Source organism: Papaver somniferum, chromosome 10 (genome assembly GCF_003573695.1).
Source record: "Papaver somniferum cultivar HN1 chromosome 10, ASM357369v1, whole genome shotgun sequence".
NCBI lineage: Eukaryota > Viridiplantae > Streptophyta > Magnoliopsida > Ranunculales > Papaveraceae > Papaver > Papaver somniferum.
The window spans coordinates 67,552,668-67,573,624 of record NC_039367.1 but is presented as its reverse complement, the minus strand read 5'-3'; positions in this window follow the sequence as shown (position 1 = coordinate 67,573,624).

Here is a 20,957-nt window from a genome sequence, read left to right as displayed (position 1 = left end):
CAAGATTATCAAAATTATTATTATTATCACCAATCGAAATTATTATTATTATTATTATGGGAAAATTATTATTATTATTGAAAGTACTAGGCGTATCATTCAACCAAATAACTATTATTATTAATAACTTCACTCATCGACCGCTGAAACGTACCTTGATGCTTTGACAAAGACGCGACATTAATATGATATGCAATTTGACTGAACTGTACCCAGAATTTGCAAATCAATTGGCAGAATACCACCAAACTATAGTGCATATTTTGTCTAATAAAAATCATGAGATATGGACGACCATTATATATACCACTCAATGCATGTGTCTATAAACTAGTTAAAGATTTTGAAATAGGATATGCTGATGCCTATATGATACTACTTATGCAAACTACATACGATGACATGGATGGACAACTATGTAGGACTAAGATGTAAACACGAGACTAAGCAGACCATGCTCTTAATGCTACTAGAAAGATTGCGTATGATAAGACAGACTCACTTACGCATTAAAGCACAAAACCAAGCTTAGCATGTTACCGAGATTTTAAAAGGATCAGACTATATTCAGAGTTATGATCACTAAACAAAGCAATAGAAAATCCAAAGTAACTATGCTTCAAACAACCAAACAGACCAAGTGATCGTTTCCCATTAATATTTATGCATAACCATTATCTCTTACACATGTTTTCACAGACGAGTTCAAGGTTTCAGTATTACCTGTTTTCGCAAGTAGGTGATCACGATGTTACTTAGACCGGGAAGATCAACAGGGGCTAGTATTTCCGGGAACACGACCGTATCCAAGAACAATCCAATGCAAACCGTTCAAAATGCCCCTAAGAATTCTATGTTTCTCCTATAAAAATCTCCTGGAAGTTTCTCTAGCCTTTTTTTTTTGTCTATTGGGTGCAATCCGAATTTTTTCCTCCTACCCGACACCAATTTCCCTATTTATAGTCTCACTCCCTTAACTATGACCTTAGGATTCAACGATCCAATCCCACGATTCAAACCAAAAACCTAAATATCATTTCCCATTTTAACAATATTATTCTCATATTCTTAATATTATTCCTAAATTAAAATATTTTCATTTAAGCCTAAAATCTAAAGAGTCCTGTTAATAGGAGGGAAAGAAACGATTCGAAGAGGGAAGGATTTTGAGGAGGGAACTTAAACTTATGAGGAGGGATTGACTCTTTTAGAAAGATGATGAAATGTCTAATATATCCTTAGTTAAATTTAGGTTTACAAACCAAACAAGACCCAACTGAAAGTGCAATACAGTTAGTCTTCTTCCTCCTATGGACCATTGTTACAAATCTGCGCCTCTCTGTTTCCTGTTTGTGATTGAATGACCCCAAATAGACAGACGCGAAACGAGGAGTGATCATTGAGAAATAAGGTAGTCCCATATATCAAAACTATTTAATTAATCAAATGATAATATTACCTATCCCTTTTAATGCAAATTAGAACATGATGAGATACGTCGTACAAGTGATTCTTAATCATCCGACGCAAATACACATCAGTAATCATAGTAGCGAGTACCCGATGATGAAGGTTGTTCTTTGTTTGGACGGAATAGAGAAACATTAATCATGAGTCGGCTTTGTGACCTGTGAACACAGAGATCAATGTCATCTGAGTATTCACAAATAATGCGCGCAGACTCATGAGAATACAGTAAATAAGCTGCGCCTGAGGGGAATGGATTGGTTATGTCGAATCCTTGACTCAGAGTTCTAATACTCTTCCTCGTCTCATCAACTACAATCATTGTTCTTAACTCATACAATAAGATAAATAGTGGATGAAGTATAAAATGTACGAACATGATATACCATAAGTATCGAATTGAACATATAAAGTATAAATGTATGAACATAGACGAAACGATTAACTTATATGATTCTCACTCAGATCTCTGTCTCCGGGATTGGGTTTTTCATTATATGTGTGAGGGTTACAGAAATAGTCGAATGACTTTGAGACCAATATAAGCCTGCGTAGCAGGAGGAACTTCACTTACACTTTCTCTATCTCTCTGTTTCTCTCCTATTCTCTTCTCAATGTTTTTCGCCCCCCTTTCACTTGGGAGAGAGGGGTATTTATAGGGTGGTTACGTGGGGTCCACTTCTGAAGCCCGTTATAACCTTATACTCTTGTGTCTTGTGCCGCTTACGCAGAGGTCTTCGTTTTCTCGGTTCTCTCTGAGTGTTCCGTTTGAATATTCGGTGCTATTTGCGCTTCCTCCACAGGCTGACTGACACGTATGTTTTTGAGGGTATTTAATGCGGGTAGTTGAGATGTCTGTCCGTGGTAGACAACTGTCCTCTTCCCCTATCTTGTCTGCGTCAGTCTGACTATCCCCAGCCGTAGATCTTAGATCTTTCTGGGGATATGATAAAGTGACTCTTGGGTTATCCTCCAGTGCTTCGCAGTGTTCTAGTGTTTCTGTCTCCTCGATCCTCTACCGTTGGATCTGGTGGGTGGCGACGCTATCTTGACAAGGTGCGTCTCTTGGCTGTCCATGTGTGATATCATATCTTGATGCTCTCAGCCGCATGTCCTCCACGTGTGTCTTTGTGGACACGTGGCGGAAGATGAAATGTGTACCTACAATTTTCCCCTTTTCATTCTACTGGACGGTTAGTCGAAGTGGGAAGAAAAAACGTGTTACTCTCTTCATCTTCTCTTTATTATTTTCCTAGATTTTAGGGTACGTTCCCCACTATTTGCAATAACTTCTTTTTGGGTAGTGGGGAGGTTTTATTTCTCTTTGTATATATATATGAGAAGGAATATGAAAATTCTCTAGTCATGAATTTCATTCCTTCTCTTTCCTCAGAACTTTTATTTTTTGTTCTCTGCTTTTGTTTCCTTGTTATTAATTGTTGTTGCTGCTACTGTTGTTTTTGTCTTTGTTGCTGCTGCTGTTGTTGTTCCTCGAAGCTTTCTGCTGCTGCTGTTGTTCGTCGAGGCTTTTTTCACGACCCTGATTTTTCCTTTATAGGTAAGTGGTTCTACTGTGTTTGATTATCTTTTGAAAAATATATTCGTTTTCTGTTGTTGCTATATGTGTTTGTGATGAAGAACATATATATATATGTGTGTATGATTGCCCCAGTTCGTCATTACAAACAGTAATGATATCTTCCTTCGTGCATGCTTGCCCCTATTTGTTATGTCCCCTTTTTATTTAGGTTTTGTTCTTATTTTCCATCTGGTTCATGATTATGAAGAACTGGATGAAATTGGGTTTTTTGATTTTCGTTTTGTCTCCGCGGAAATCTGAAACTTGTTTGTGTACTACGCAGACATGGATAACCATCCGCGTGTTTCTTATCAAACTCCACCGCCTAGTCCGCGTAGATATCCTCCGCGTAGGGATCCTGATGTTTCTCCGCCTGGTGGAGGTTCGTCTAAATCTTCCCAAGGTGATGCCCGCGTTCATAGGTTTTCGTCTTCTTCTGGTCAGAGGCGCTTAACTTCTAAGAGGGGTGAGTCGCATAGAGGGAATACGCAGAAGGGGGACCGGACAAAAGAGGCTCCTGGCTCCCGGTATGCTGTTTTTCGTCCCTTAGTTAATCCGCGTGATGATCCTAAGAGAACGTGGGATGTCCTACCTCTTCGGTCAGTGGCGTCTCCTTCCGCGTCTCATCAACATCCTCTACCTCCCCCTCCAGTGTCTCAACCCAAGGGGAGGTCTTCGAAAGAAGTGGTTTCGAAGACTGATGCATCTAAGGTTCATCCTAAGAGAAAAGCTTCTGATAGAAACCCTTCGAAGGATTCTGCGCCTGATCCCGTGGAGGAGGAGGATATTTCTCAGGAGATACGCAGCGTCGCTGTTGGGGAGAAGAAAGTGACCTTCAAACATATTGATCTGGAGGTTTTCAAGGAAAAGCATGGTCTTCAGCTATTCGATGTTCATTTTTACGCTGCTGATGATGATATTACTTATGAGATGATATCGACATATAAGTTTGATGAATTTCATCTGCTGACCACGGTCGGGGCCTTTGAAGCGGGTCTTATGTTGCCTTTGTACAAGTCTGGGGATTCTTTTTATTATGATGTGCTGGCTGGTCGAGAGGGTTCTTCGAAGAACACACACTGTCGCTCTATTTCCCAACTTCATGGGAATTATCTTCGTGCACTGAGGGAGTGTTATCTTCGGAGCAAAGGAGAGACAATGATGACTCTTTATGTTCCCAATCCTGAGGAAAATGAGTGGTATACGCGTGAGAATTTTAACAAGTCTTTCGGTGACTATGTTAACAGTAGGAATCGTAAACCGTGGAGTGTGAGTCTTCGGAATATTGTCGCTCCTCGTGGTGAGATCCGCCTTCTGAGTGAAGTAAGTGGTGCTAAGGTGAAGTACGCCCCAGGTACAGAGAATTCTACTAACAAACTGGTGTTTCCTACTCGTGAGCGGATCAAGCGTGATCATGACTATGAATGGCACACAACTGTTATTGAGGTTGTTGGTCCCTGGGCTTGGGGGTGGGTTCCAGGTCCGCAAGAATGGCGTCCTACCGCAGATAGCCAGATACGTGCGGCTCCTCCTGCTCGTTATGGGAATTTCCGTCCTTGGCATTTGAATTTTGAGGGCATGAATTTCCAATATGCCCTCGATGTTGTTGATGGAGATGACGAAGAGAGTTCCGATGCTGATCTTCAGGCGAAGAATGCTGCGGTTGTCAAGGTAAGATTTCTATATGCCTTGTCCTTTAGTTGAGGCAGTTTTAATTCTTTTCAAAGTCAGGGATTTTTATTCTTGTGCCTTGTAGCCGACGAAGAAAAGGAGGATAAATCCCAAGCAGTCCACCACCGCCACAATCGAGGAGGCGGAGGTTTATGAAGAAGTTAACAGTCCTGTGACTGATCTTGGAGAGGATGAAGATATGTCTGATATGGAAGAGCGTACTGATACATCCCCTCCAGGTCATGATGATGAAGAATTTGTTGAAGGGAATACTACCGCTGGTGGCAGCGGTATTGGTGGTGAAATTAATCAAGCAAGTTGTCATGATGCTGGTGCCGAAGCTAATACTGCGGGTTGCAGTGATGCTGGTGATGATAACACTGGCCTTGGTGATGAGGGTGTTGGTGGTGAAATTCCTGCTATGGCTCAGGAGTTTTCCTTTGGTCGGATTTATTCTGCGGAAGATAGTTTTGACATAAACGCTGCCCTGGGCCTGGCTTCTGAGTTCAACCTACTTTCCCCAAACGATGATTGGGATGTGCTTGGTAACTCTAACAAGGCGGACGGAAAGGGCAAGGGAGTCGTGGATGCTAGTGATGTTCCAGAGGGGAGCGGTGCTAGAGACCATCCAGATTTGGATGCGGGAGTAGCCTCGAATTCTTCGGGTGCTAAATTCAGGGACATGGGTAAGGACTCTGTTGGTTTTTCTGGAGATGATTTTCCTCAGTCACTGATCCTTGAGGGTGATGATGCCATCTTATCTTGGTTTAAAAAGAACAACTTGATGTTCGTACCCAATCCAGCTCCTGTGGTGGAGGGTGAGAAGAAATCTGATGCTTATACCCGTAAGATGATGCAATTGTCTCCCGAGGACCAGGTTGCAGAAGCGTGGGATAAGAATCTTCGGGCCTTGGAGGCTGCTCTAGTAGTCTACGCTACCTCGACTGTTGCTGATATGATGGCGTTGGCTGATGGGTATCAATATGGATTTCCCCAACAACGAATGTTAGAGGTGAGTTCTCTCATCATTTTGCCTTGTATCAATTTTTAGCAATTTTTAGAGTCAGGGTGTTCTAATCTTCTGATTCCCAGATGATGAGGAGTGAACATTGCAATCACATGTTGTACCAGTTTTTTAAGGCCAAATCCCTTAAGTTGGAGGCTAAGCTTCGTCTTCGGGAAGATGAGCTTACTGCGGCTGAGACTGTGATTGCTGATAGGGATAGGGAGATATGTGAGTTGAAGAGTCTCCTCAAGGATAAGGAGCAACAAGGCAAGGAGGAGGAGAAGCTTCGCTTGGATCTTGCTATGGCTCGTAGTGAGTTGGAGGAGGCCAAGAAGAATTCTTCGGCTGTTACAATTTTGATTATATGTTCTCTTCCTTGCTGTTGTCGTTTACTGTAATTAGTGTTCTATCTGAGTCTCCCTCCCCCACCCTATCTTCAGTGGGTGGAGTTCCTGAGTTAGTATGGCTTCGGAAAGAGCGGCAGCGTCAGAAATCTCGCATCGCAGAGTTGGTAGAGAAGATAAAGAGCGAGGCTGATAAGTGGAATGCTCGTGCCAATGAACATAATGCTCTGGCAGAGGAGTGGCGGGTCAGACGAGTCCAAATGATTGATATGCAGAACCAATATAACAATGATCGTCATTTGTTTGATGGAACGTTGTTGTGGACGCGTGATAATCTTCGTGAATCCCGAGAACAGGTCTCATCATTGGAAGCTAAAATCAATCTCTTGGAAGAAGAATTGCGTCAAGATCGTTCTTCTCAGTCTTCTGATGTTAAAGATTACCTTCAGTGTCTTGCTAGAGAGAGAGATGACGCTAGGGCTGAGGCTGGTGCTCTTAGCAAAGCTTTAGCTGCGTCTAGGGCAGATGTGGTACGCCAAGCTGAGGCTGAGAGAAATCTTGAAGTAAATATGTATCGGCTCAACAAGGGTCAGGAGGGTTTAAACAATAAGGTCAATCATCTTCGTCACTTGGATTCAATGAAACAGGTAGAATTAGATGCAAGTCAGTACGCCCTTTCAACCCTTCAAGCGGATTATAAGAAGTTGTCATATGAGTATGATTTTCTTGGTGAAGCCCGTGATGCTGCTGTTAACGAATATGAAATAGCTTCGGCGAGAGTCGAAGGTACATGCTTATATTATCGAGTGTGATTCTGTAATTTCCTGGACCTAACCATCTGCATTTTTCTTTTCCTTGCAGAGCTCCAGGGACAGCTTCGCACTGCAAATGAAGAGCTTGCGGAGGCTCAATCTTAATTAGTGCATCAGGAAAGTCAGATTAATTATCATAAAGGTTTAGCTACAGCAAGGGACGAGGCTGCCCAAGCCGCTTCGAAGGAAGTGAGTCACCTTTCCTCGTTGTTGTCAAAGGCTGAGATGATGAATACTGTTATTGCGTACAAGGCTCGGTGTCAACTAGTGGAAGAGACTAACAAAATTATGGATAACATCGAGTATAATCTTAAGACCGAGCATGGCCTTATCAAGAGCTATCCGCGCTGTGAGAAACCCCCGCCCCCTACATCTGGTTCTTCAGAGCCTTCCTCGGGTGGGAGCGTACCTTCAACGCAGAAGGGGAAGATTGCTAAACCTGCTGGTGCGGTTGAACCATCCAAGTAGATTTTTGTAGAGAGTTGATCTTTGTTGATTATGAGGCTTCGTGAGATTACTTTTGTATTTTCTTGTTTCTGTGTATCATTGCCAAGCCTGTAATCAACTTTTAATGAAATGATCATTGTTATGGTTAATTTGGAATATAACTGAATGTAATCAGGGATAGTGAAGTGTTTGAGTGCGAACCTGAAGATATGTGTATCTTCGTGAACGTCTTGAGACCTGTCACCCCGCTGGCTAATCCTGGGCAGAGGATTCCCAGACGGTGGGGGTCGGGACAGCGTTCTAGGATATGAGTTGTTTGGAATGTACGTTCATTCCGTCAACCCGCTGCCATAAGTGTAAGTGAAGTGTTTGAGTGCGAACCCAAAGATATGTGTATCTTCGTGAACGTCTTGAGACCTGTCACCCCGCTGGCTAATCCCGGGCCAGAGGATTCCCAGACGGTGGGGGTCGGGGCAGCGTTCTAGGATATGAGTTGTTTGGAATGTACATTCATTCCGTCAACCCGCTGCCATAAGATTGGTTGGGTATCTCTTTCTGCTGGATGCCTTCCCCATGGTCCTACACTTATAGACGCTGATGGAACCTCTGAGGTAGAAAATAGTAAAAAACAGGAGGATGAAGCATTGACGCGGAGGCTGTATTCACAGGTGTAGGGTTCTCGTGAGGTGTTATATTTTCTGTTGGGATAATAGCTTCGGCTCCATAGGTGAGTAAGAATGGGGATTCTCCCGTGGCTGATCTTCGAGTTGTCCTATAAGCCCACAAAACGTTGTGTAGTTGCTCACACCAACGCTTCTTGTATTCGTCCAACTGCTTTTTGAGGATGAGTGCGAGGGTTTTGTTTGTGGCTTCTGCCTGACCATTTCTTTGAGAGTAAATTGGTGTTGACTTGTTCTTTCGAATTTTGAAAGTATCGAAGAGTAAGTAGATGTTTTTTCCCTGGAATTGCTTTCCATTATCAGATACAATCTCAGCTGGTATGACAAACCTGCAAATGATGTTTTGAAAAATGAATGTGAAGACATCTGCGTCTCGAATCCTTGCCAGGGCTTTAGCCTCTGCCCATTTGCTGAAATAGTCCGTGGCCCCTATCAAGAATCTTCTCTTCCCTGATCCTTCGATTAGGGGACCCACGATGTCTATGCCCCATTTTGAGAATGGCCAAGGGTTGTCTACTGGGTTCAACATTGTTGCGGGTGCGTGGATTTTTTTGGAGAAACACTGGCATTCTTCGCATCTTCGTGACATTCTTGCAGCGTCTCGTATCATTGTTGGCCAGTAATATCCTTGAGTTTTCGCCTTATCTGCTAGGGATCTCATTCCGCTGTGATTGCCCGTGTCGCCGCGGTGTATGTCTTTTAAAATCAAATGTCCTTCGGATCTGGATAGGCCACGTAATAATGGTCTGAGAAAAGATTTTTTGTACAAAATTTCTTTTCCAGATCATATCTTCCTGCCTTTGACTGTATTTTTCTGGCTTGCTTTAAATCCGAGGGTAGAATTCTTTCTTTTAGGAAAAGATGAATCTCAGATCTCCAATCTTCTTCTTTGCTGAAGTCTTCATCTTGATCTGCCTTAGCCATGATGTCGTCTTCTTGGAAATCATCCGCGATGAATTCTCCCACGTCATCATCTGAAATATCTTCTTCTGCTTGGTTCCTCTGCTGTGCAGCGCAGAGTTCTTGAATATCAATTGAAGGCTCGTAAATCCTGGTTACTTTGATTGCTTTGACATCCTCGTTTCTGAGCATCGATGATATGTAGGCCAGGGCATCCGCGTGCCTGAGTTCCTTCCTTGCCAGGTGTCGGAATTTGATGTTTGGGATTTGTGATGCCAGTGTTTGCACCAATTCCATGTATGCTGACAATGTTCTGTCATAAACATTATATTGCAACCCTATTTGTCGAATGACCAGCTGTGAATCGCTTGTCATACGCACGTCAGTTATGCCCATTTATATTATCAAATGAAGGGCATGCACCACTGCTTCATATTCAACTATGTTGTTGGTATGCTAATACTTGTGACTTCTGAGAGTGTTGTAGTTCATGGATGATATTGAATTGATCTAGGTGAGTATTCCATTTTGCAATTCTGCCTAATAAGGACTGCTTCTAGCAGAGCTTTGCATGGGACGCGGACGTAGTGAGTCAAAAAGTAAGTTCTGAGTTTCAGGGTTGCCCATACGAATGCCAAGATGAGCTGCTCGATCTTCGTGTAGTTCCTTTCTGCTGCGTTCAGAGTCTTGCTGATGTAATAAATGGGCTTCTCTATCTTCGTGTTGGTTTTAACCAATACTGCGCTGATTGCATCTTCTGTTGCTGCTATGTATAGTGCCAACACTTCATCAGGGTCTGGTTTTTGTAATGTAGGGATCTCAGCCAGGTATTCTTTGATATTTCGAAAAGCTTCCTCACACTCTGCCGTCCATTCGAATTTGCTTCCTTTTTTGAGAATGTTAAAAAAGTGCTTACATCTGTCCGAGGACCTGGATATGAACCTCCCCAGTGCAGCCAACGAACCATTGAGTTTTTGAACCTCTTTTAAATTCTTTGGGGATGGCATTCTTACGATAGCTTCAATTTTAGCGGGATCGACTTCAATGCCCCTCTTCGTCACCAAATATCCGAGGAACTTTCCGGAAGTGACACAAAAAGTGCAATTCTCTGGGTTTACCTTCATGTTGTGCACTCTCATTACTTGGAAAATATCTTTTAGGTCTTGGTGATGATCTTTGCGCAACTTGCTTTTAACGAGCATATCATCCACATATACTTCCATCGTACTTCCAATCCATGGTTTGAAAATTTCATCCACCATTCTTTGGTAGGTTTCCCCTGCGTTTCGCAGTCCAACGGGCATTCTTACATAGAAATAGAGGCCGTGTGGTGTATAGAATGTTGTATGTTGCTGATCTTCTTCTGCTAGGAATAATTGATTGTATCCAGAGTATCCATCCATGAATGACATTTCTTCGTATCCTTCAACTGCCTCGACAATTTGGTCAATGCTTGGCAGTGGATAGCTATCTTTAGGGCAAGCCTTATTGTGGTTGGTGAAGTCGATGCATATCCTTACTCCGCCATTTTTCTTCGGTACGATGACCATGTTAGAGATCCATGTTGGGTACTTAACTTCTTTGATGAATCCTGCGTCGAGTAGTTTCCGGAGTTCCACTTCAACTGCTCGATGGTATTCTGGAGCTACTTTGCGCACCTTCTGCCTAAAAGGGGGGGTACCTGGTTTTATTCGAAGTTCGTGATGAACTAACTTTGGGTCAATTCCCGGCATGTCCCCCAATTTCCAAGCAAAGATGTCCGCGTATTCCTATAGAAGTTTGATTAGCGCGGATTCTCTTTCTTCATCCATCAAGGTGCCTATTCTGATAATCTTCGGGTTTCCTTCAGTACCTATGTTGATTTTTTTAGCTGCTTCGACAGGTGTAAACGTGGGTTTTGGTTCCCCCAAGAGAGGAACATTCTTTGATTGCTATTTGGTGGGCTCTCCGTCTTCTTTTGTCACGGAGGTGATGGCTTCTGCGCTGCCAGTGGTGCTTACGTTCAGAAGGCTTTTTCGGGAGATTTCTTCCAGATATGTATCTATGGTTATTTCCTTATTTTTGGCTCTTCGGGACTGGTGCTTTTCTTCCCGCTCATTATTGATCTGATTCTGTAAGGTCTGACATTCCCGCGCAGTTACTTGGTCTCCTTTAATTTCCACGACTCCCTGGGGTGTTGGGAATATGAGATATTGATGGTAGGTTGCCGCTACTCCCTTGAGCTTGTGAACCCATCTTCTTCCGATGATGGCGTTGTAAGGTGAAGGTGCATCTACGACGCTGAATCGAGTGTCCACTTTCATGGGCCCTGCGTCTACTTGTAAGAAAATGTCCCCTAGGGGCTTTGTAGCTGCACCGTTGAATCCGTAGATGGTGTTGTAAGATGACAGCAGTTGCTCGTCGTTGAGTTCCATACGTTTGAACGTGTCATAGAACAGGACGTTGACTGAGCTTCCTCCATCGATGAGAATTTTCTTGACATTGCACCCTGCTATTGGGAGTGTGAGGACTAGAGGATCATTATGGTCTTCCATGTCTTCTTCCACATCGTCTGCATCGAAAGTCATGGGCGCGTCCATCCATTGTTCGTGCTCGTTTACCTCTTTCCCGTCGATCTTATAAAGCTCACAATAATATTCGAATTGTTTTCTCAATCTCTTCCCAATCTGGGCGGTTAGGGATGGTCCTTGAATCTCTGAACATGAAATCGTGTTGAGGGTGCGGTTGCCTTCTGGTAATCGAATCTGCTTGCCTCTCTTGGTTCTATCTTCTTTATCAATCTTCTGTATATATTGCTTCAGGTCTCCTGTGTCGATTAGTTTTTGAATCATTATCTTGAGATTTTTACACTTTTCTGTTTGATGACCGTTGAAACAGTAGTATTCGCAGTATTCCTTGGATTTTTCTGATCTAGGAGGTGGCTTTCCCTTGGACCATGGCCAATCGAAGTTCTCCCTCCCTTTGATCTCCCTCAGGATGCGCGAATAACTGGTATTCAACTTGGTATAGACTTGATCTTCAAATTTTTGATCATCTCTTCATCTATCATCCCTTCGTTCTTTCCTTTCTGCGTTGGGACGCTCTTCTGTGATTCCTCTTTTGGACCCGCTGGCTTGATCCACGGAATTTGTGCGTGTGGGACGTTGAGTATGAGCTCTGGGATTTTCACGCTGAATTTCTTCCAACCTTGCATGCTTTTCTATGATTATCCGGAGATCTCCTACGGTGGTAGGGATGGTCCCGTGGATCTCAACAAACAAAGGACTCATCCTGTCCATCCCCCATTTGTAGCAGTTGATACTAACCACGTGATCTACGTTTCCAATAGCTTGGAAAATCTTGTGCCATCTATTAGTATATTCTCTGATGGTGTCTTTGTATTTCATCTCCAGCGAGAATAGTTTGTCCATGCCGGTATTGACAACCTTGTTGTACATGTATGTTGCTAGAAATTTTTCTGTGAGTTGGTCATAGGAGTCGATGGAGTTTGATGGCAAATTATCAAACCATGAAAACGCGGACCCTTTTAAACTTGATGGGAAGTATCTGCATAATATGGAGTCTTCGTTATCCCAACAGGACATCATTCGATTATAATATCGAAGATGAGCCGCAGGATCAGTTGATCCGTCATAGCAATCGAAAGCAGGAACCGAACATTTCTGCGGTATGGAAGCCCTGGCCAAGTGTGGCGTCAGCGGGGTAGCGTTTGCTTCCTTCATCACTTGCTCTAGTCTTCCGCCTCCCTGCCTAGTCTTTAGCTCCTTGATTTCTGCCAGCATCTCAGCACGCAGATTTTCCATTGCGATCTGGTGCTCTTCATGAATGGTAGATTTTGCTCTTAGGAGGGTGGTACCGTCGTAGTAGTCCGAGTTCTCGGGATTGTAATCAGGGTATGATCTTTGGCTGCTCATTGCTCGTCTTCGGTTCAATGGAAGCGGGTTGTTTGCGATCACCATTCTTCTATCTTGATTAGGTGCTACAGCCTTGGAGTTAGCTTCGTCGCGTTGGTTTTCTACCTCTGCGCTATGAATGATTCTTTCCTTGAGTGTTTGGTTCTCTTGTGCTAATATCTCCACAGCATATGCGTATGCCTTCTGGTTCTTCCTTAATTATGTCAGCTCGACCATCATCTGAGCGGAATGATTTGACCCTTGATTTGGAGTTCCTGCCCGCAATTGCTCATCAGCGGCTATGGTTTGTTCCTCATCCACGATCTGTATTACTGGTTCTGGTAGATCTAACCGTGCACCTTGGGACCCCGACGGTTGTTGTGAGGGTTGACCTGCTATTAGAAGCGGTTGCTTGGCCGGAAAAGGTATGTTCTGTTCGTTGGTTAAGGGCATCCCATATAGGGGTTGTTGTATTCCTGACTCTGCTACGACTTCCTGATCTTCCTGTAGTTGAGCATTGGTTACTCTGGGAGATCCAACTTTGGATCCGCCAGCTCTTGAAGCTCCTGCTTTGGCTGCCACGGCATTTACTGCGTTTGCTGCCATGATGTTGGCATTGATGGGGGACGTACTTTCTGCATTATCCTGCGCCCTATCCGCTGCCTTCAGCTTTTCAACTCTCTGCTTACTCCTAGTTACCACTGGGGTTGTCCTTGGCATCTCTTTTGACGAAGCTTTTGCCTTCCCAACATCTTTGCTTTTCTCCATCTTTTAATATTTTCCTGAAAGAGAGAAAAAAAAACACGAAGACAATGGGCCCCACGTGATATCTATTAGCGTCTTGAGTTCTCAAAGGTGTAAAATCTTGAAGATACGAAAGGCGCCCATCTATGTAGATGACCGCAGATCTGTTCGAAGTTTTGATTTTCAAAGACGTGAAAACATAGAAAATGCATGAAAAATCAGATCTACTTAGATAAACGCGGATCTGTTCATAATTTTGGTTTTCAAAGGTGTGTAAACTTAGAAAATGCATGAAGAATCAGATCTACTTAGATAAACGCGGATCTGTTCATAATTTTGGTTTTCAAGGATGTGAAAACTTAGAAAATGCATGAAAAATCAGATCTACTTAGATAAACGCGGATCTGTTCATAATTTTGGTTTTTGAAATCATGAACGGAAAAAACCGTAGTGTTCCATACATCGTTATTTTCAGAAAACGAAGCCTGAAACAAGTCACAGGAGAAGATAAATCTTTTACCGGGATGAAAATCCATGTTTCTAGCGCCATATTGTGAACACAGAGATCAATGTCATCTGAGTATTCACAAATATTGCGCGCAGACTCATGACAATACAGTAAATAAGCTGCGCCTGAGGGGAATGGATTGGTTATGTCGAATCCTTGACTCAGAGTTCTAATACTCTTCCTCGTCTCATCAACTAAAATCATTGTTCTTAGCTCATACAATAAGATAAATAGTGGATGAAGTATAAAATGTACGAACATGATATACCATAAGTATCGAATTGAACATATAAAGTATAAATGTATGAACATAGACGAAACGATTAACTTATATGATTCTCACTCAGATCTCTGTCTCCGGGATTGGGTTTTTCATTATATGTGTGAGGGTTACAGAAATAGTCGAATGACTTTGAGACCAATATAAGCATGCATAGCAGGAGGAACTTCACTTACACTTTCTCTATCTCTCTGTCTCTCTCCTATTCTCTTCTCAATGTTTTTCGCCCCCCTTTCACTTGGGAGAGAGGGGTATTTATAGGGTGGTGACGTGGGGTCCACTTCTGAAGCCCGTTATAACCTTATTCTCTTGTGTCTTGTGTCGCTTACGCAGAGGTCTTCGTGTTCTCGGTTCTCTCTGCGTGTTCCGTTTGAATATTCAGTGCTATCTGCGCTTCCTCCACAGGCTGAATGACATGTATGCTGTTTGAGGGTATTTAATGCGGGTAGTTGAGATGTCTGTCCGCTGTAGACAGTTGTCCTCTTCCCCTGTCTTGTCTGCGTCAGTCTGACTATCCCCAGCCGTAGATCTTAGATATTTCAGGGGATAGGATAAAGTGACTCTTTGGTTATCCTCCAGTGCTTCGCAATGTTCTAGTGTTTCTGTCTCCTCGATCCTCTACAGTTGGATCTGGTGGGTGGCGACACTATCTTGACAAGGCGCGTCTCTTGGATGTCCACGTGTGATATCATATCTTGATGCTCTCAGCCGCATGTCCTCCACGTGTGTATTTGTGGACACGTGGCGGAAGATGAAATGTGCACCTACATGACCTTTGTCCATGCTTATAATCCGTAATAGGAGGATTGTAACCTTTTCCCTAATCATGAATCGTTTGTTGTACTCTTCTTTGACATTATCGTATTGAATGGTTTCCATGTTTTTTTTTTTTGGGAAGAAGAGATTGAGAATGATAAGGTTATTAACTATTGAGGGTAGGGTGGGCAATGTGTAACTAAAATAAGTGTTTGACTTTGACCATGCTTCGACTGTAATTTGATCAAAATATTTCCCTCCTGAGATTCGTTCTTTCCCTCCCAATAACATGACTCAATCTGAGTTAGGAAGGAAAGTCTTGGGAACAAAGTAAAACAAGGTGTCGACATTTTTACTCATTTTGCTATTTAGAGGAAACGTCCAACTTTGGACTTTTAGGACTAGTGGATATTTTGTGGTGGACTTAATTAGTGGTCGGTGGATTATCATCTTAGACTCACTATGGTGTTCGTTAGAACTAATGGGCACAAGCTAACAGCTTTGGCACAAATAATTTCTAACGGACGTGCCTCTTGGTCCTAGGTAAGAAAGTTTATCTTTGGACATTTATCGTGGGCATATGAACGGTTCTTGCCTAGGCTATATTCCGTGGAAGTACGACTTCAAATTGTGTACGAAATTAGGGTGTCTACAGGAATAGGAGTTATAAAAGTTAATTTATTTACTTTTTTGTATTCCATTGTATTGATAGTTTTGTCATTAAAATTGACAAAGGGGGAGATTGTTAGGGCATTGCTCGGTCGAACTCGCATGCGTTCCTATCTCAAGCATGTTTGTCAATATTAGTGGTCAAAACTATAAGTCTTGATTTCTAGTCTACTATAACTAAGGTCTCGGACTAGGATAGTGTAGATGGGGCAAAACGAGTTGCTGGTTTTTACGGAATTGAGGAGACGACCGTGCGGAGGAAATTCCTTGAACCGAGCGAGCTGTTAAACTTCACACAGATCCACTGCAAGAAGGGAGTGCTTTGAATTCGACAGATCAATCTGTAGTACTCCGGCCTAAACCAAGACAATGGCCGTTCCAGAGTAAATTCGGTCACAAGAGAGGATGGGTCGATCTGTAGGAGGGAAGATGAAAAATGTGTGAGATCAATGGTAATCGAAGATTGTAGGTGTGTTGTGTATTCTGAAAATAAGATAAGTTCTAAATGATTGAATTTCGCTCTGTTGAGAGTAATTGCTCAGACGTTGAGTTGTTGATATCGTGTTGTCCGTTTGACGTAAGATTATCCTGCAATCATCATTCAGAGACTTATTTATATTGCTAGAATTATAAACACCATGATCCCATGAAGTGTGACAGTTGATGGAATCAAAGAGTAGAGAAATGAAAATCGTGATAAAGCCAGTTGCTCAACGTGCAGAGACTTGGTCGATTTTTCATTCACTACTTTGTTAACTCCTTCAACTGATTGCACGACTTACTCACATTCTCGTTGTGTGTATGAACACACGTGCTGTAGAACGCCGGACCAAAACCCTAGTTAATATCCCCCATGTGACACGATTGATGTCTCGTGATTAGTTAGTCAGTTGCTGACTTCATGATTTCATGGGACGATGAGTCCTTGTATTGTTGAGTAGAACATGATTTGAAAATATTTTAAGACTCATGAATTGAACACGTCTGTTGAGACAGAGGTATAATGTATGAATAAACGTCGATAGTTAACGTGAGCAAATATTGCTCGATGAATTGTTGAATATTGATAGTTGAACCAATATTCCTTGGTTTGAGCAAATATTGCTCATCTGAGCGAATGTTGCTCATTTGATGAATTATTGGTAGAATGACCAAATAAAATATTTATTTAAATTCTGGCAACTGAACCAAGTACAATTAATAAAATGTTGACCATGAGATCATCGTAAAATTATTAGCGTTTGAATCTGGGATTATGAACCTTGGACTCAAAAATCCTAATTCGATCAATTGATGGTTTATTGAAAATTAACCACGAAGTGAAGGAAGGACCGGCTACATGGGATCATGGGTCGACCACGTAGCTCCCAGATGCTCAAGTGAGCAAATACCAAGGTCTCTTGAAGACTTGTTGATTTGTTGATGAAAGGATGATTAAATGCTCGTTTAATCATTTATTATAATGCTCGTCTGAGCCTTAGGTGATAAAACCTAATTAATTGTGAAGAGATGAGGAACCGACCAAGGGGTCATGAAACCGGACCTGGGTGGTCACGGGATCAACTGACGATTGTTTCATGGAATTCCAAGTTGTTTGGAAGAGTTTGAACCTAATATGAACAAATTAGGTTAAAATGATGAAAATACATGGGACCGGCCTCTTGCAAGCCAAAGAGCCAACCTTGGTCGGTCAAGGTAGTATGATCGCGTCACCAAAGTGTTCGTGCCTCAGTCCTGAGAATTTTGATATTTTTTGATGTGCGTTTGAGCAATCATTTAGGAAAATATGAAGAAATCAGGGATTTTTGCTGAAACTGAGGAAACTTCATGAGATGAAGGAAAATAATAATAAAATGAAGGAATCATGAAGTGTGGGACCGGCTATGGCCAAGGCATGGCCGGACGGCCAATAATCCCGGTCTCGTAGCATTTTTCATGATTTTATTATATTTTTCATGATTTTACGAAAATACCATAAAATCAAAGAGTTCGTTGAAACTAAGGAGTTTTGTTGAAATCAAGGAGTTTCCTTGAAGTTAAGGAGTTTCCATGATATGAGGGAAACAAATAATAATAAAATAAGGGTATGGGACCAGCTTGGGCATGGTCGGCCGGCTAGGGCCCGATCCCGTGAGTTTTCCCTAATTTTATGTATTATTTCCATGATTTGAAGGAATTTTCATAATTTGAAGGAAATATCATGAAATCAAGGAATTCCATGGGATCAAGGAAACGTAAAAATAATAATAATAAAATAAGAGGCGTGTGGGACCGTCTAGGGCATGACCGGCCGGCTGGGGCCCGGTCCCACGAGTTTTCCTAATTTTTTATTATTTTTCATGGTTTGAAGGAAATACCATGAAATTAAGGAGTTTTCATGAGATTAGGGACCGACCAGGATCAAGGCATAGCCGGTTGGCTAGTAAACACGGTCCCATGATATTTTTCCCAATTATATATTATTTCCTTGATTCGAAGGAAACACCATGAAACTGAGGAATTTCCTTAAAACGAAGGATATTTGTTCAAATGAAAGGATTTTCATAAGATCAAGGAGAACAAAAAAAATATGATAAAATATAAAACTGGGCGTGGGACTGGTCACGGCGCGACCGGCCATCCGGTGGGCCCAGTCCCAGCGCCTTGGTTAATATTTTACTCCTTCTGTTTCCGAAAGACCGTCCTCTATTCCTTTTTCGTCAGTTTCAAAATTTTGTCCAACTTATGTTTGTAGTCGTACTTTTTAAATGAACTCTCTAATATACCCTTGAATTCTTTATAATCATAAATCCATTTTTAACGTGACCCAATCTAAAATATTAAATAAATTAGTATAATTGAGGAAACAAATATATCCTTCATTCCTTTTAAGGAAATATACATTTAACTATAAAAATTAAATTCCTTATAAAGTTTATACTTCATAAATTTGATATCTTTTAAATTTTCCTTTTATTTTTTGTATTTATAATTCTCACAATAATTTTGGATTGTCTTTATTGCTAGCATTTTTATTAAAATAAAATAGGTAAGTAACTAAGGGTAGTCAAGTAAAATAATATGGTCTCCTTAATATTTTGAGAAAGTCAAAGCAGACTGTCTTTGTGAAACGGAGGGAGTATTATTTATTATTTTCTTTCCTATTTTGCATAGGTTCATCGTTTCGTCGTATTTTGAAATACTCATTCGTGTGTTCAGGTGCTCATTATTGTTGAATACACTTGCACCATTTTGGTCGGGGCTTATTCGATAGTGCTCAGATGCCCGTGTGTTGAATATTTATTACTAACCCATGGAGTTCTGCTGAGAAGAACCATAAATTGAAGTAACGAAATATTATGAAAACATTGAATATTTTCCAGGGATTCAGTTGACGAATCTAATGATTTAAGAATAATTAATTGATGGCTCTATACTAGTACGATCGTCTAGGAGCATTAATTATTCAGGAATTGAGTGATATGAGCTTGTTCAAGCATCATATTTCTTTTATATAGTCAGGGAAAACATTGTTACATTCTGAAGACGTTATTGCTCTATACTAGCAGGCAAGCTGTCTAGGAGCCGTCTAATCTTGCAATTCTAGATAAAAGTGATCACTGAAATTGCTCAGTATTCATGAGATATTCCATTGCCTCAGCTGAGAGACTATACATGTATATATACTCTGAGAGACAGTATTCTCAGTCAGAGATTCTCGTGGCATGAGCTTTCACGCTTTCGATAAGAGACATGAGCCTCAATACTCGTCTGATTACTGGATCAGGAGCATATACAATTATGGGTTTACGATTTTAGCCCTTGTCGAAAATCCACCATCTACAGATAAAAAATGTAGTTGATCTCAAGAATTCTATGGCAGTCATCATACAAGACGAAGGACTACTCAAGGAACCGGTGGATCTTCATCGACTAAAAGGTATGTGGACACTTGAACTTATCTATCACTCAAAAGTATATTTACCTCCTATCTTGAGAAAAAGTCGTTTTGCTATATAGACTTAGTTTATACACATTTTCTATTTCGAGCCGAGTTTATCTCGTCTATCTATTTCTCGAAATATGTGTTGGTAAGCTTTTGCTTTAGCCAAGATCATCTTTACCTAGTGACGAAAGTCATGACAAGATTCTATCACTTTGAAAATTGCTTACTTTGACGAAAAATAGTTTGTGAATAACAACTATAGAATATCAACGTCCTCTAAGAATGTTTCAAATGATTGAAATGAGAGTTTAGATAATATAACCACTGGAGGATATAAGCATTGTTGTGGAAACACATATATGTATAAGTCCTTATTCGTTGAACCGAAGTTTGCGAACTTTGTTGATCAAGAGAACCGGTATGGTGGCGTGAGCCAAGTCCGCGATCTCAGTCCGGGAACTGGCGGAAGTTCTCGACCCGAGAAATTCTGCTGTAGTTTGTGAACTTCGTCCGGGAACCCAGTCCGCGAACCCAGTCCGCGAACTTGAGTAGGTTATATCTAAAAACGATGTTTGTGAACTTATTCTTATATAAACTAAGGAACGCAAATTGCAAACCGTGGCTATATAGTTCATGAACCGATTCGAGTGAATCAAATCGTTTTTGCTTCAATTGTGTCTTGTGTAGTTACATAAGATTTCCTTGCAATTGAACAACTCTCTAACTAGTTCATTTGATGCACTTGAACTAGTTATGGTGAAGAAGAATATGGTTGATATGAAAGTGATCATATGGCTAACCATTTGGTTGACTATTGTTGAACCAACAAATGTACAAGTTTGGGTACGGTTATACAAGCCTAGAAACATGCATTTCATTTGTGTGTAACAAGCTAGTTTTCGATCAAACGGTTGAAAGATATTAGCTTGAATCTAATCAGGTTTTCATCTAACGGTGAATATTGAATGCTTTGTTACCAAGCTAACATTGATTGCAAACCCTGATTTGAAAGACTATATAAGGGAGAACTCTAGCAACTGGGAAACCTAATCCCCACACCTTCTGTGTGATACTATTTGTGCTAAGCTAGAGTGGATTCTCCTTTAACCTTTGGTTTCTTCTTCTAAATCAGGTTAAAGACTTAAAGACTTCATTGGGATTGTGAAGCCAAACCGATACTACTTTCTTGTAGTTGTGTGATCTGATCTTGCTATTTCTATCGTACGAGTACAATTGTAATAATTGGATTGAGATTGATATCTCTGATAGGCAAGAT